General features: G+C 41.8%; 1 long non-coding RNA gene across 1 annotated transcript in view; it reads right to left on the bottom strand.

Annotated features, from left to right (window-relative positions):
• Nucleotides 1-648: 648 nt before the first annotated feature.
• Nucleotides 649-16543, bottom strand: part of LOC141106249 (uncharacterized) — a 28935-nt gene continuing 13040 nt past the window's right edge. Inside the window, exons 2-3 of the long non-coding RNA XR_012235702.1 lie at nt 4985-5164; nt 649-4193 (exon numbers count right to left, since the gene is read on the bottom strand). This is a non-coding gene — a long non-coding RNA (uncharacterized lncRNA). The remainder of the gene's footprint in view (nt 4194-4984; nt 5165-16543) is intronic.

Below are 16543 nucleotides of genomic sequence, written 5' to 3'. Positions count from 1 at the left end.
ATAAAGATGCTTCAGCTGCACTAGTTCTTTGCTGTTTGATCTGCAGCTGTCCCCTGTGTTCTGATCCTGTGCCTGTATCCTGATCCAGTATTGTCCCGGATTCCTGACCATGCTACTATCTCCAGTCCTGAGCTTTGGCTTGTTTGACCCTGCTACTTCCTGCCTGTTCGCCTGATTCCCTGTTGCCAAACCTGGCCTGAACTCTGACCATTCTCTGCCTGCTGTTTATGCTGATTGATCTTCTGTGTATTACCCAGCTTGTCCGACTCTGCTCCTGCCTGCATCCGCAGCACCCCTTCACCCTTCGCTGCCCTGCATCCGCAGCACACCTGCACCTGCTGACCTGCATCCACAGCATACCTGCATCCGCTGCCCTGCATCTGCAGCTGTTCCTGCTCCTCGTCACCTACTATCACTTCCAGCAAAGAGATCCTTGCAGGCCCTCTTACCTCACCGTGCTCTTGCGGCTACTGTCACAACTCCAGTGGTCCCTGAGCCAGGGCTGTATGAGAGTTCTTCCTCTACACGTCAGGCTCATCTCCAAGGTACGTGACATAAACATATGAAGTTAAGAGAGAAAAGGCCTATCATAGTGAAAACACCAATTTTTATTAGAATAAAATATAATCCAATGCATGTATAAATAGGAGAGTGTACACAAAATAGGAAATGCCTCTGTGTCTAACCACCGTGCCCTCCACTAAGCACAGAAGTCCTGCCCTATGGGTTTCATCATTACTATGCAACGTTCTCAGGAGCAGACAACAACTGGCTTCACTCTGCTCTTCACTATTTATATAAACCCCCACCTACTACACTCTACTAGGATTCACTGCCTTCTTATCAAAAATACCTACTGAGCATATAATTTGATTATTATTATTATTACATTTATTATTATACAGGATTTATATAGCACCAACAGTTTGCAAAGCGCTTTACAAAATGAAAGGCAGACATCTTATCTCCTCATAAGATGGCACAACAGAAAATGATCTTAAAGGAGTTGTACTGTAAAGGCAGAAGTTTTTTTACCTTAATGCATTCTATGCATTAAGATAAAAACCCTTCTGTGTTAGCAGCCACCCCAGCACCCCCTAATATTTACCTGAGCCCCCTCTCTGTCCAACGGTCCCTCGGCAGTCCTGGACTCTCCATCCTGATTGGCTGAGACACAGCTGCAGTCAAATCAAAGTAATTTAGCCAATCAGGGGAGAGAAGGGGCGGGGCCAAATGGCAGCTTTGTGTCTGAATGGACACACGGAAGTTGCCGCTTGACTCGTGTGCCCCCATAGCAAGCTGTTTGATGTGGGGGCACTCAACAGGAAGGAGGGGCCAGGAGCAGCAGAGAGGCACCCAAGAAAAGGAGTATCTGGGCTGCCCTGTGCAAAACCACTACACAGAACAGGTAGGTATAACATGTTTATTATTATTTTTTTTAAACAGACTTTACAATCACTTTAATGTCTTAGTATGTTATTATACATTCTTACATCTGTTTAAAGCAGAGTTTCAGCAGTTTCTGTGTTTATAAATAAATACAACAAATATAAAAAAATGTAATGCGGACAAATATTGATATAACCATATAAAAAGACATTGTTAAAACATAAAATAAAAGAATGTAAAAAGGAGGGTCCTAAAACCATATGAATAAGTAAATATATTCTTTAAATTGCTTAATTTCAAATTTTTTCTTTCTAATTATTAAAATAGTTGGTTCCACCAAGTAATATTTATTTATTTATTTATTCATATTGGGGAACCACCTACTGGGATGGTGTGGAGGCACTGAGTTGGAACACGACACGCTTGTATACAATCTGAAGTTGCACCGTTGTTATTGAACAAAATCACATTGCACAGATACGAGTTTGAATTTATTATCATGCTGTGCACATAATATTGGACTGACTCTTTGGGTTTGATTTACTAGAACTGGAGAGTGCAAAACCTGGTGCAGCTCTGCATAGTAACCAATTAACTTTCAGGTTTTTTTTTATCGAAACCTAATTCCCCGTACACACGATCGGAAATGCCACCAGCAAAACTCCGATTGGTCGCAAAATTTGACCGTGTGTATGCTCCATCAGACTTTTGCTGGCGGAATTCCAGCCAGCAAAAGATTGAGAGCAGGTTCTCTATTCTTCGGTCGGAAAAAGTTCCTATCCGAAAATGCATTCGTCTGTATGCAATTCCGACGCGCAAAAAAACATGCATGCTCGGAAACAATTTGACGCATGCTCGGAAGCATTGAACTTTATTTTCTCGGCTCGTCGTAGTGTTGTACTTCACAGTGTTCTTGGCGGTCGAAAGTTCAGAGAACTTTTGTGTGACCGTGTGTATGCAAGCCAGGCTTGAGCGGAATTCCGTGGGAAAAATTATCCAAGATTTTTCCGACGGAAATTCCGCTTGTGTGAACGTGGCATAATTGAACAAACTGAAGTTAGAAGTTGATTGGCTACCATGCACAGCTGCCCCAAATTTTGCTATCTCTAGTTCTAGTAAATAAACCCCTTACGTTTCTGGACTTTATTTCGCTGAAGTTCTTTTTTTATTTTTTGGGTGTATAGCACTGTGCCCCTTTTTGGTTCCTTTGGGGCTTTATAATATGGAAGTTCAGGGCACTATATTAGTTTCCTGTGCCAGCAGCTGACATGTTCATTTTCAAGCACTCTTCAACAACTTGGAATTTGTACTGTTCTACTTAATGCTTCAGTATTTTTTACTAAACAGTCTGGTTCATTAACATTGGGAAAACAAAATGTGACCTGTCATGATCTCACACAGGGGCACAATAGGTTATCTGGTTTATTCCTTTTTATAATACGACATGAGTACAAAACATAAAAAGGTAAACACTAAAACAAAAGTATATTAAATATACACTAATGTTTTCATAAGACAAAGGCCAAAGAAACAGCTACGAAGCTTCTCGGAAATTATTTTGTCTATTTATATCTTCTTTCATTTTTCCTGCAGATGATAACTTTACATTTCCGTTCAAACATCTGTTTAACAAAAAATCAGCAGATAAACTATTGTAATCGATGTCCTTCGTCCTGCCAGTTCTTGTAGAAATGATTGTGTGATCCTGAGCATGTGGTTTGCTCGTTTTTGGAATACATTGTCCTAAGCATTATATTAAACTTACTACGACACCCCATATGTTGTGTCTCAATGTATTCTGCAGTTTTATTTTCAAGTAATCGTGTTGGGGCTCAAGATTAATAGGGAAAAGAGAGCAATTGGCCAATTAATGACCTCTTAGATAAAGTTTATTAATTGTAGTAATCATTAAAAAACATCCAACACATTTCGGGGGGTTGAAGTTCCTCTTCTTCAGGGCTTAGAAATATTATGCTGGAGGAATCTAAATGGAGAATTACACATTTGGAATTCATTAGCATATTTAATCTCTGCTGCAGATGCTGGAATAGCAGCCAGATAAAGGGGGACTTCAGAACCCCCCAAAACATGTTTATTGTTTTTTTAATGATTACTTTGACAAATAACCTTTACTTGGACTGTCGATAATAGCCTGGCACGCTTTTTTTGTTTCTAGAATCTTGAGACTTATACCCTGAGAGCTCATGTGCTCAAGAGAGGTACCTTGAAGCAAAATGGCACACCAAATTGTAATACTCAACATACCATAGCTTCACTTTTCTATCAAATGAATGGGCTGCCATCGCTGACCACCCCCCCACCCTCCTAAGAATACTAGTTGCCTGGATGTCTCTGGAATACAGGCACTGACTTGAAACAAGCATGCAGACTAGAATGTCAGAGTGAAGTCAGAACAACTGATCTGCTGGATCAGTGTGGCAGCCAGAAAGCTGGATTTTCAGAAGGAGAGGTCAGCAATGGCACCTGAATATTTTCTCACTACATGATTTCATAAAGTAATTTCTTTATTTCCACAGCTATGTGTATGTGTTGTATATGGGTGTATTCAGGAAATGACAGCAACACTCTTCACACTTTATGCAGTTGATCGTTTTTTTCATTATATTGATGATTACACAGTCCCATCCAGGGAATGTACAGGCATGTGTCTTCTTCTCCATAGGATGAAAATCACTGCTGGCAGCATCGCCAGAAAACACATAACTAGCACTGTGAGCAGGATGAGAAATAAAATAATCCATGGCTCCAAGATGGTTGACACCATATTATATCTGGATAGGATCCTGTGTAAAATAAAAAATATCATAACCAAACAGTATCAAAGAACTCAGCATAAGTCATGTTGTGTCTATCAATTCAATTTTTGAAGAGGTTTTCAATTTACAAGGAGAGATCTATGAATGGATAGATAGAGAATGGATAGACTATGAGCCCTGGTTCACAGATGCGATTTCAGATGCACCTTGGGTCACATTGAATCACATGACAATGGAAATAACTTTGCTTCCAATGGTGCCCAGCTGTGATGCGACTTTGGGAAAGGGTCCTGTGGTTTTTTGGTGCGATTTACAGTGCAATTTGGCCCTATTGAATATGCAAACCACATCCATAATGCAACCAAAGTCACATCAAAGTTACTCTACATAATAAGACTGCAAATCAAGTCAAAATTACATCACAGTAGTGTGAATCGAGCTTGATTGGTTGTAGACTTGAAAGAGCCCATTGATGAGATTGGACACATTGAAGCTGATTGGAGAGAATATGAGCAGAGAGACCCCCCCCCATCGGTCAGCAGGGGAGGTACTCAAAGGTTTGTCACTATTATAGGTTGGACTTGATGGACTTGTGTCTTTTTTCAACCTCACCTACTATGTAACTATGTAACTATTTGTTAGAAAGTGGAAAACCTTTTTACTTACTCTGTTTCAATTGTGCATAAAATATGTTTAGTGAAAATCTACAACAGTATAGCTATAATATTAAAAGCAAAATGTAGACATATATAAAGTACCCCCATTGACCTTGTTATGTATTCATTTGAAAAAACTTTAAGTGTATATTTTAATCATACCTCAATCTGTCCTTAATGTCACTTTCTTTTAGTTTCATACACAACCAATCTTTCCTTCATTGCGCATTACACTGGAAGCTGGCTAATAGGAAAGGAGAACACAGTGTTGACTTCATCAGTGAGTTATTGCTTCTTCACTCACAGAATTGGGTGGTCCTTGACCAAACTGTCTCGCTTTACCTGTAGTTGAGAAAAGTGTGGTCAGAACATGGTTATACTCTCTGTCAGGATCACTATATAAGAAAAATGGCTGAACAAAATATTTTTGGCATGTAAGAACATCCATATTTACATACTGTATTTCAGCTCTTGATTTAGCTGCTTGTCTTAACCACTTCAGCCACAGAAGGCTTTACCCCCTTAATGACCAGGAACAGCAGATTTCTCTCTCCTGCCCTGTCAGAACGGAGATCTGCCTTATTTACAAAGGCAGATCCCCGTTCTACCTCTCTTCCCCGTGATTGCAGCTGTCCGGCGGACGTCAAGTCCGCTGGACCCGTGGGCAAACTCCCGCGGCACTCGGTGGGTGCGTGCACCCGCAAAAGCTAGTGCACGGACCAAAGTACCGGTACGTCGATTTGTGCAGGGGAGCCAACCTGCCGCAGTATATCTACAGCGGCTGGTTGGGAACTGGTTAAAGTGGTTATTAAGCTACTGTGTTCTCTTCATACAATTCTCTCTGTTTGATAATGATAGGTGCCCCAGTGTGTGTGCTTTATAAAAAAAAAATGCCGTTCTATACCTGATTTCAGAGTGCAGCTCAGCGCTCATGTGACTGGCCACCTCTCCCCTCTCTCGATCTGACAGCTACAGGGGGAGGGTCTAAGAATCCCCCCGCTGATGTCTGTCGGGTGGAGAGGAGGAGAAGAGGAGAGAGGCGGCCGGTCACGTGAGCGCCGAGCGGTGCTCTGAAATAAGCTATAAGCATTCTGGCAGCATCAGGCAGGATCAGCCAGGTATTTTAAGTGATAGATTTGTGCTGAATAACATGCTTTAAATCGACAGGATCCCTTTTTTTTTAAATAAATGTTTTAACTTCCTCTTTAAAGGCTAACTTTTTTTTTCTAAAATCCAGCTCCCTATATACCAGTATACCATTAATGTACCTCTGTTGTACAAAAATACAAGTTTTCTTAGATTTTGAAGACAAGGCATACCTCAGCCATGGCTCTATTTTGCAGATCACTTCAGAAACCTCCTGGTATACAGACAGGACAGACTAGTCAGTACCACACAGGAAGGAGTGTACCAGCTGACCTCATTAGCACACCTTCACCCATCAACTAAGTTTTCACAGCACACCCAGCATTCCTTCATGTGTGCATTTGCCTGGCTTTCCCAGTGTCCCTTCAGACAGGCTCAGGGTACATTCTAAACTCACTGGGACAACATGCAGCCCACGTGACACTCTTGATGTAGTGGAAAAGCCTGTCTGTTTGGATACAGAGTGATTGGATAGACGGTGTGTCCTGCTATTATATAGTTTTGCTAAATCTAAAGGAGATTGTACAGAGATTGTACAATCAGATTGTATAGTGTATGGCCACATTTGTACACCTAAATATACCTAGTTGCGCTTTCAGTGTCATTAATTGTTAACGACACACCAAACACAGAAGCAAACACACATTTTTCCACATGAAAAAATAGGTGACAAATGCAGTAAAAAACTTACAAAATGTCCCACAAGCTACTTTGCCAGGTGTAGCGCAGTCCATTGAAATCAGTGGGTTGCCCTATGTGTGTCACTGGAAAAAAGAGCCAAAAACATGCACTCCCACTACTCTAGGCATGAATGAGGCCTATAAGTGAAATTGGTGCATTTACACAAAAACAATGAGGCTCCATTCACATCTGTGTGTTTCCAAACACATGGCAAACTGCACAGAAAATGTGCGCTTTGCCATTTGTTTCAGAAATGTTGCAAATTTGCATTGTGTTTGTGTTGTCATTACAAGTTAAAGGCTCACCAAATGTTGCAAACTGCTCAAAAAATAGCTCAGGAGCATGTAGGGTAGCCCACTCAAGCGAATGGGCTGCACTATGTGTGACGGGTGAAAACGCTCCCAAAAAACCCAAAACAAACGCATGCGGAAATGTGAGTGGAGATGTGAATGGGACCTGACAACTGAATGTCCCCATCCACTCCCCCCTATGTATTTGTATAAAGATGGCCATCCACTATGCAATCTGATTGTACAAGCTCTGTACAATTTTCTTTCGACTTACCAGAACTATGCAATTGGAGGACACACCAGAACTATTGAATAGGAGGACACACCTGAACAATGCATTCAATTTGTATCAAATCAGACAAGCCCTACATAGCTGATGGGAGATCTAAAGGAGACTGTACAATCAGTTTGTATAGGAAGTAGGTGGAAGATGGTATTGTAATGAGGGAGATATGGTCCAAGATGTGGTCCAGAGTGGTGAACACGCCCTATCACACCCTCTTCTGTGTTGTAACATGGAAGTGATGTCTTCTGGGAGTTGACCTAACAGGAAGTGAATGCTGATACAAGCTACAGGAAGTAATGGAATCTGAAAAAACGTTCAAAGATACAAAAAGACTGACAAGATTCTAAACCTCCTGTGGATGATGTAAGTGAGAGAAAAGCACATTGGGATGGCTGGGCTAGAAATAGCATTGGAAAACGCTTCTATTTATTATGAAAAGTGAGACTCTGCCCAAAAAAGGTGAACTTATCCTTTAAGGCTTCATTCACACGGGGCATATGAATGTGTGCCCTGTGAGAGGGCCGTGTTTACCAGCTTACGGATGCACAGATATCTATTGGGACACAATGACTGTACGGGCACAGACGTCGTGTCCCAATATGACATCTGTATGAGTATGGGTGCATGTCCCCAAACTCGCACTGTAGGCACCTGCAGGCACCTGCACCCATATGGATATCATATTGGGATACAGCAGTTGTGTCTGTGCAGCGGCTGTGTTCCAATAGACATCAATAGGACTCAGGGCAGGATTACGAGCATCATGGACCTGATACTGAAGATTTTGATGGGCCTTTTTATGGAAATATATAAAATGAAAATGCAAACAATTTTTTGTAAAAAAAAAAATCAAATATATAAACAAATTAAATTAAATAGAGAGGGGGGAGTGGAGGCAGCAGTTGCTTCCTCATATGAGGCTCTATTGAATTTCTTCTAAGTTAGGGGGCAAGGATATACTCCAGTCTACTAAACACATAAACACATATTAGGGATATGCCTAAAACATATTGCTGATCAACCCCTTCATTTATCTCCCAATGCCCCACTTTTTTTCGACCTCTGCCTAAGTGAATTTTTTCACTTGGAGGATGGGTAAAGATGGGTAAAGATGGTCTCAGTTTGGGATCAAATATCTTAGACTCAAATCCTTTGCGCAACTACAAATATGCCCTGTACACACGATCAGATTTTCCAACGGAAAATGTGTGATAGGACCTTGTTGTCAGAAATTCCGACCGTGTGTAGGCTCCATCACACATATTCCATCGGATTTTCCGACACACAAAGTTTGAGAGCAGGATATAAAATTTTCTGACAACAAAATCCGTTGTCGGAAATTCCAATCGTGTGCACACAAATCCGACGGACAAAGTGCCACGCATGCTCAGAATAAATAAAGAGATGAAAGCTATTGGCCACTGCCCCGTTTATAGTCCAGACGTACGTGTTTTACGTCACCGCGTTCAGAATGATCGGATTTTCCGACAACTTTGTGTGACCGTGTGTATGCAAGACAAGTTTGAGCCAACATCCGTCGGAAAATTCCTAGGATTTTGTTGTCGGGATGTCCGAACAAAGTCCGACCGTGTGTACGGGGCATTAGAGTGTAGTTGAGCATTATGGGAAATGTAGTTCCAAAACGTCTGGGGTGCCAGGGTTTGCCATCATTGCCCTAGTCAATGCCAATGTCACATGGTAGGGGATGTCCTAAAAATGTAATAAAATCTGGGCCAAATGGGTAGATTCTATGGATACAGTGACAGATAGCCCATGAGGGGCTGCAAGCTAACTGTTAGTTTAGTATATGCATTCAGAAGACCACAGCCAACTGTAGTATAAAATAAGATAGGTAAATAGCACACTCTACAATGGTTTTAGAGGTAATTACCCTCTTATGTTTTTTTATTTGTATTGTTTTTTTCGTTTGTTTTTTTTTTTTAAAACAAAAAGCTATATGTACTTATAGGACTATGGATGTAATATACATGGACAGATTGTCCTGTGCTGGAAAAGCAATGTTTATACTGGATTTTATTTTGTATAACAATATCTATAATTTGCTCCTCTCTTGTTTTTGTACATGTGGCAATAAAAAACTCTTTAATAAAAAAGAAATAGAGAGGTGGGGGGTGAGTGAGGAGGAGAGGAGACAGGTGAGAGAGAGAGAGAGGGGATGGGAGGGTGAGAGAGAAAAAGAGAGGAAAAGTGAGAGAGAGAGGGGGTGGGGGATGTGAGAGAAATATTGAGGGGTGAGAGAGAGAGAGAGAGAGAGAGGATGAGAGAGAGAGAGAGAGAGAGAGGGGGTGAGAGAGAGAGAGAGGTGATAAGAGAAAAAGAGAGAGAGAGAGAGGGGGTGAGAGAGAGAGAGGGGATAAGAGAAAAAGAGAGAGAGAGAGAGGGGGTGAGAGAGGGTGCCTTTGGGTAGCTTTAGTAGGGTAGTAATGTGGCATAAAATGCCACGGCGAACTGTGGGTGAAGCCACATTGCGGTAAGAGTGGGAGGGGCTGTCCTACATGCGATGCATGGGAACACGTGTGCTTTGTCACATCTGTATGATGCAAGTGTAATTAAGACAGGAAAGAAAAGGAGCTTGACTGGACAGGCATCTCCCCCCAGGCTCTGGGGATCATTATTCCAGATACCTGTTCTACCATCATACAGGTTCTGCAGAAGAACTATATTAGGGTAAGTTTTCTCCTTTAATATCACATTCTATGTATTTAATGTATGCTAATGTTTTTTATTTCTTTCATCATTCCCTAATTACCATGATTGTAATATGCTGTGAATGTCCCCTTTGTGCCCATGCATGCTGTAAGCTTTTAATGCTCCTTTTTTGTCCTTCATGCATATTTGCCTTCACTAACCTCCCCAGCATGCTATCCTGGGCCCATATACACCTAGCCTAGTCACTTAACAATGTATTTTGTCAGCTCCATTGTAGTGCTTTACTCTAAGCACCCCCTAAAATGTGTCCAAATGTTATTGTTGTCCTTAAATTCAGGCAGAGTGCCAGAGGCTTTTGTTTTGGGTCCAAAACTCATTTATAATCCCCGCCCCTAAAATGTTTACAATGGGCCATCAGAGGGGGTGAGGAATCTGATAATTGGACCTTATATTTTTGTCTTTAAATACTCCTTAAAATAAATGTTTATACTGATGTTGGCCAAGAATGTTTGTGTCTAATCTGCTTGCAATGTTATGTGCAAAAGTATTAATATTTTCTTTTCTTTTTTGACTCCACAGTTTCCTTCAATGCCACAGGAATGGTAGACCGTGGCTTCCCAATTTGCTCAGTGTTGGGACTTTCCTAACTGCGGAGGGGCAATCAATGGGAAACATGTCCACATCGTCCCACCAGCCCACTCGGGTCATACTATTTTAATTATAAGGGTTTCAATAGTATTGTATTGATGGCGGTGGTGTCGGCGACATACGAGTTTCTCCATGTGGACGTGGGGAAGAATGACCGGATGACGGATGGTGGAGTCTTTGCCCAGACTGAGTTCTACTGACATCTCCAGAGTGGTGGCTTGGGATTGCCACCTGCGGAAAAGAACGTTGAAGGACTCCCATTTGTTTTTATCTCTGATGAAGCATTTGGTCTGGGTGATCACCTGATGAGGCCATTCCACCAGAGGACCCTCACCCCGGAGAAGAGGGTTTTTAATTACCGGCTGGTCAGAGCCAGAAGAGTCGTGGAGAATGAGGAAAAGATGATCCGCACTCCGGTGATTGCTCTTAAAAAGTGTAATATTTATTGACAAGCCACTGTGGCTTGTCAATAAATATTACACTTTTTAAGAGCAATCACCGGAGTGCGGATCATCTTTTCCTCATTTCCCTACTCAGCCAGCGACTGTGGATCGAGCACCCGGGATCTCTGCTTTCTATGTGATGTATGGGTAGTAGCACTGACTTTTTTGTTTATATTCTGAGTCGTGGAGAATGCCTTTGGGATAATGGCCAGCCGGTTACGCCTACTTCTTATGACTATTAATATGGCGGAGTACAAACTGAACCACATAGTTTTAGAATGCTGCATATTTCACAACTTTTTAAAGAGAAATGCTCCTAATTATGTTGCCTCAGTTGGGCCTGAGGCCAGGCTTCCAGAAAATACAATGACGGCCCTGGAAGCTGGCCGTCCTGGCTTGCCCCCCCAAAGTGCCCGTGAAGTGCGTAAAAAATATGTAGATTATTTTACGGGTAGGAGGGCCATTGCTATGCCAAATTTGTAAATATTTTCTTTTTTATCTGATAAAATCTTGATTTTGATTTACTGCTTGTGCTTCTTTTAGCTGTCTCCTAGGGTTTTTCCATTATTAAACAAATCCCATTGTCACTGTAAACACCAACTTAATACAAAAACTGGTATTGAGCATTGAAAGAAGAAGCCAAACCTTGTTGAGTATAAAACCTTTTACTCCGTGCACATGCACATGTGCGTTATAAACCATTTTTTGGTAAAAAAAAAACACATTTTGGTTTTTTGGTTTTATAAAGTTTTACCTTAAAAAACATTTTTTTGTACATAAACAGGCATGTTTCAAAATGAAACATACACAACTCAGGAACTTACAAAGTTCAACATTAAAAAACTGAAGGCAATATCAGACATTATAGTGTCAAAAATGTGTTGATCTTGCCTTCATCAGATGGGGTGATGTCACCCCTGTAAAAGCCAAATTTTGAAGATGCACACAAAATGGGAGTCAAACTGGGGATTTCCCTCCTGATCCCATGCCTAATGTCAACATGTGCATCTCCCATCACGGGGGATCAATAGACATGTTTTGGGGGTGCAACCACTTCCTCTCACCTACTTTAGTTGGGAGGAAGGTGTTGCACTCACAAAACGCGTACATTGATATCCCCTGATGGCAGTTAGCGCTTGTTGACATACTGTGTGCATCTTCAAAATTGGCTTTTAAAATCCGTCAAAAATGGATAAAAATTGGTCCAAAAAAAATGGTGTCATTTTGTGGTTATTTAGATTCTTCCTAGTACATCTATCATGTTCTTCAGTTTTTGTTCAACCTCATTTGTTTTTTGCTTAATGATGTCTAAATCCCGACTACAAAACATTGTATCCTGGATTAGCCTTTGTGCACCGTCACTGGTGAAATGAGGAGATTGTTCTTCCCCAACATGCACATCACCTAAAAGAAAAAATACACACCATGTATTATAAATATGCAGACATACATCTATTACCTGAATCTGTGGTGTCAGACACTCACCTGTTGTGGTGACAATTTCAACCACCTCTCCTTCCTTTCATACTGAGGTTGTGGTGTCCTCTGTTCCCCTTCTTCAGGAGGTGGGGGGTTCCTGGTGTCTTCAGACATCCTGAGTCTTTTCTCCCCTATGAGAATGAAACAAAATGTATACTTGGCACACAGATATTTGAGGGCAGAAATAGGAATATGAAACATTGCTTGGAAGTGGGGTACAATTGTCTGTTTTGGCTGAGTTCCAAGCTGAAGACATGATTTTTTCCCTTACCAAAGCTGGAATATTTACCTTTTTGGGACAAGTTTTACACATGGAGACACCCCAAGTATCCACTGGAGTACCTGTGTGGGACACCGTAAAAAGTTTGTTCTGGTGTCCCACACTAGTGCTCCTAGTCCAGATGTGTAAACAGCTGCTGAGTGTCCTCTCCTTACATTACACTGAATCAAGTTTGCAATTCTTTCTAGTTTCAAACACATCTAGACAACAATGTCCTAAACTTCTTTTAATACGAATTAGCATGACCAAATGTAGTTAACACTGTATCTGCCAAAAACATCGTATTTAGTAGGCGAACAAACTATGTTTACTACGAACGATTTCTGTGCTCACAAGCCTGAAAGTTGCCATTTAAAACTGTACAACAGTAAAGAAAAGAACATGGGAGCAGCATGCAAGTAATAATAATAATAATAGGGACACACGACAACTACTTACTTTTTAGAAGCACTTTCTTGATCCTTCTGTACTGATCCTACTCCCTCAATTTCAGGTCTGACCAGCGTTTCCTCAATTGCTCCTTGGATCGTCGTACCCCAAAATTCCTGTGCAGACTCTTCACAACCTTAGTCATGATCTTGGCCTTTCTCACATTTGGGTTTAGGTACGGTCCATACTTCCCATCATAGTCGGCCCTCCTCAAGATGTCCACCATCTCCTCCATCTCTATAAAGGCCATATTTCAGGCCTTAAATCTCCTGCGGTATCGGGACGTTTCGGGCTTCGGGCTTTCCTACTCATTACTGCTATTATGCACCTGCTGTGTCTCCGCCATGTTCCTCTCCCACTGCGACAAAAGAGAAGGGGCAGGGAATATTCTAGAAAGAACGTCAGGGGTGGGCAACCCGGGTGGACTTTCACGCATGCACAGTGTATGTAAAGCTAACACGCGTGTGTCGTACATACGATCTGTGAGTGGAGGAAGTGCCAAACGTTATAACGAAGGTAACGTTTTAACTTGGGACATCAGTGGCATATACTGATTCGAGATTGAGGCCTATATTGTGATATGATTAGGAGAGTTTAGCCTGATATTAGTTTTTTTGTCTTGTGTTTTGTCTTGCAGCAAATATGAATCAATTCAAAGACCCTGAATTCATGGGCCAGTTCATAGACAGATACAGGGATATGAGAAATTTGTGGGAGGTTAAAAACCCCTTATATCGAAATAAACCAGCTAGGAATGCATTGCTGTAGAAACTGCTGCAATTTGTGAAGATGCAGGTCCCGGCGCAGGCATCGAGTTTGTGGATAAGAAAATTGGTAGTTTGAGAAGCACTTATTGGAAGGAACTTAATAAGGTCCAGGCTTCCATGAAATTAGGAGCAGCAGCAAAGGATGTATATGTACCCAGTCTGTGGTATTACAACAGGATGCAGTTTTGGAAGACCAGATTGAAGCCAGGGAATCATTTTCTACACTTCCATCCACCCTTCCCTCAACCCTTCCCTCAACCCCAGCTGAGGCTTCCAAGGACCAACCTGGGCCTTCCATCCTGGAAGAAGTTGAGGAGCCCAGCTGGAGCCAGGTATAGTATTTTTGAACATATTTATTGTCCAAAAATTATTGTTGTTAACTAGATGTTATTATTGATAACAAATGAATGATTTAACAAAAAAGTGTTTTACATATCAATAGACAGTAGTGGCCAAAAATGATTGCGACAAGAATGAAAAATGCTGGGCTCAGAATGATAGTCTTTTCTATTTATTAACATTCAATTTGCAACAGTCATGAGCTTAAAATTGTGTGTGATTGATGAAACAAAAACTAAAACTATGTCCCTTTTTCATACACAGGAAGACCTCAGCCAGGACGAGGCTCTGGAATGTGGCAGCCAGGAAGAGGCGGGGGTAAGTGTCAGCCAGGAGGTGGCCAGGCCCAGTAGCCTCACCCAGTCCCAGGTGCCTCCCCTCCGCCTTACAACAAAAAGGGCCAGGAAGAGGAGTAACGTGGAGGAGGTAGCACTGGGCCTCATTAAGGATGCTAATGCGGCCCTGGAAACACCCCCCGATGCTGAAGAGGCTATGGCTGCTATGTAGCTGCAAAATTGCAGCAAATGGAGGAGGGCCAATGCCTCATCTGTGAGCAGATTATTTTTCAGGCCCTTCAAGGGGTTGAAGCTTTGAGGGGTTGAGTGGCCAAATGACTGATAACATGCACTTATGTGCACTCGCTCATCCTCCTCCTCCTCCTACCACAAATCCACCTCCAGAGCCGCAGCCTCCAAGGAAGGCTGCAGGGAGGGCTGCAGGGAAGGCTGCAGGGAAGCGTGGAGGGAAGGCTGCAAGGAAGACAAGAAAGTGATGGCCTGGGTTCAATCTGGTCTAACAGAAGACGCAGGCTGTTGTTGTACCACAGCCTGGGGACATATATGTCATCTGCTGCTGTTCATGATCTCTGGGAGTCCTGGACCAGATTGTGCTCCCTATTATATGGACTTCTCAGGCTACCAATTTTTAGTTAAAAAGAGTTGATGTGTGCCCTAGGGTGCAAAGGCTTCGCAAATTCAAGCAGTTTCTCCAGCGTTGCCTTCCTCAAATAGGACAGTTTGTTTGTGAGTATGCAGGTACATTTTAAAAATACAATGTCTAATTAACAAGGGACACCAACACCAACCTCCTTGAGCTTTAAAAATACAAGATAATAATGTTGTTGTGGAAACTTGACACACAAAAAAAAAACAAATTATGGAGATCACTAGAAAATAATTTTAAAATAATCAAAAAAACAGGAGATCTTAATTATAAAAAAAAAAAGATGACTATAAAAAATAATTCTAAACATTGTTATGGAGATCTGGCTTTAAAAACAAAAAAGATTAAATTAAATCCTAAATTATTTAGGAGATCACAAGAAATAATAAAGAAATCAGTTTGTCAGAACTCTGTGGGAATATCAGCAGCAAAACAAAATCATTCTTCTAGCATTATAAAGAACAAAAGAATGCGCTGCATTAAAAGATCCAAAATTTTACAGCGTGGCGAATGTGCTATCTCCATTACGAACACTAGTTCGTAATGGAGACTGAGCGGTTCCGTCTCGTACTTGATTCTGAGCATGTGTGATTTTTTGCACGTCCGAATTGCCTACAGACGAACGCATTTTTGGCTAGGAACTTTTCTCGACCGAAAAATAGAGAACATGCCCTCAATCTTTTAATGGCTGGAATTCCGCCAGCAAAAGTCCGATGGAGCATACACACAGTCGCAATTTCCAACCAAAAGCTCCCATCGGACTTTTGCTGGCGGAATTTCCAATCGTGTGTACGGGGCATTAGGTTTTACGGCAAAAGCAAGGAGTCATCAAAATTAGGGGGTAGGAAGTTAGTTAACCAGGGCCTCCAAACAGGGGAGGACTGACAACTCATGGGGCCCCCTTTGTCCCCACCCACCCACACACAAGCCACACCCTCACAAAGCCCCACATATATATTGCACTGCTACATTACATGCATTGGTCACAGAATTTCTCTACTGTATGTTCAAAAGAAATGTTTAAAGAGTTAAGAAAATAAAGAAAAAAAAAAAAATAAATAAATAAATAAATAAATAAATAAACTCACATTAACCACGTACATTTACTGCGAGGCTGCGTCTCCTGTGAGCAGAATCACTTACAGGTACTTGATTCTGCACTTGCGGGTCTGCGTGCTGTTTGACCTGCTGCTGCTGTGATTGGACACACCGAGAGCTAATCAGCGGGTCCAGAGGACCCGATGTCCGCCAGGCCCCGACGATCATTTCCAACAGAGGCAGAACGGTGATCTGCCGATGTAAACAAGTCCCCAGAGAGCCT

The sequence above is a fragment of the Aquarana catesbeiana genome, linkage group LG08 (genome assembly GCF_042186555.1).
Source record: "Aquarana catesbeiana isolate 2022-GZ linkage group LG08, ASM4218655v1, whole genome shotgun sequence".
In the NCBI taxonomy this organism is placed as follows: Eukaryota; Metazoa; Chordata; class Amphibia; order Anura; family Ranidae; genus Aquarana; species Aquarana catesbeiana.
Note: the sequence above shows the minus strand (reverse complement) of the source record. Positions and strands in the feature narration are given on the sequence as shown.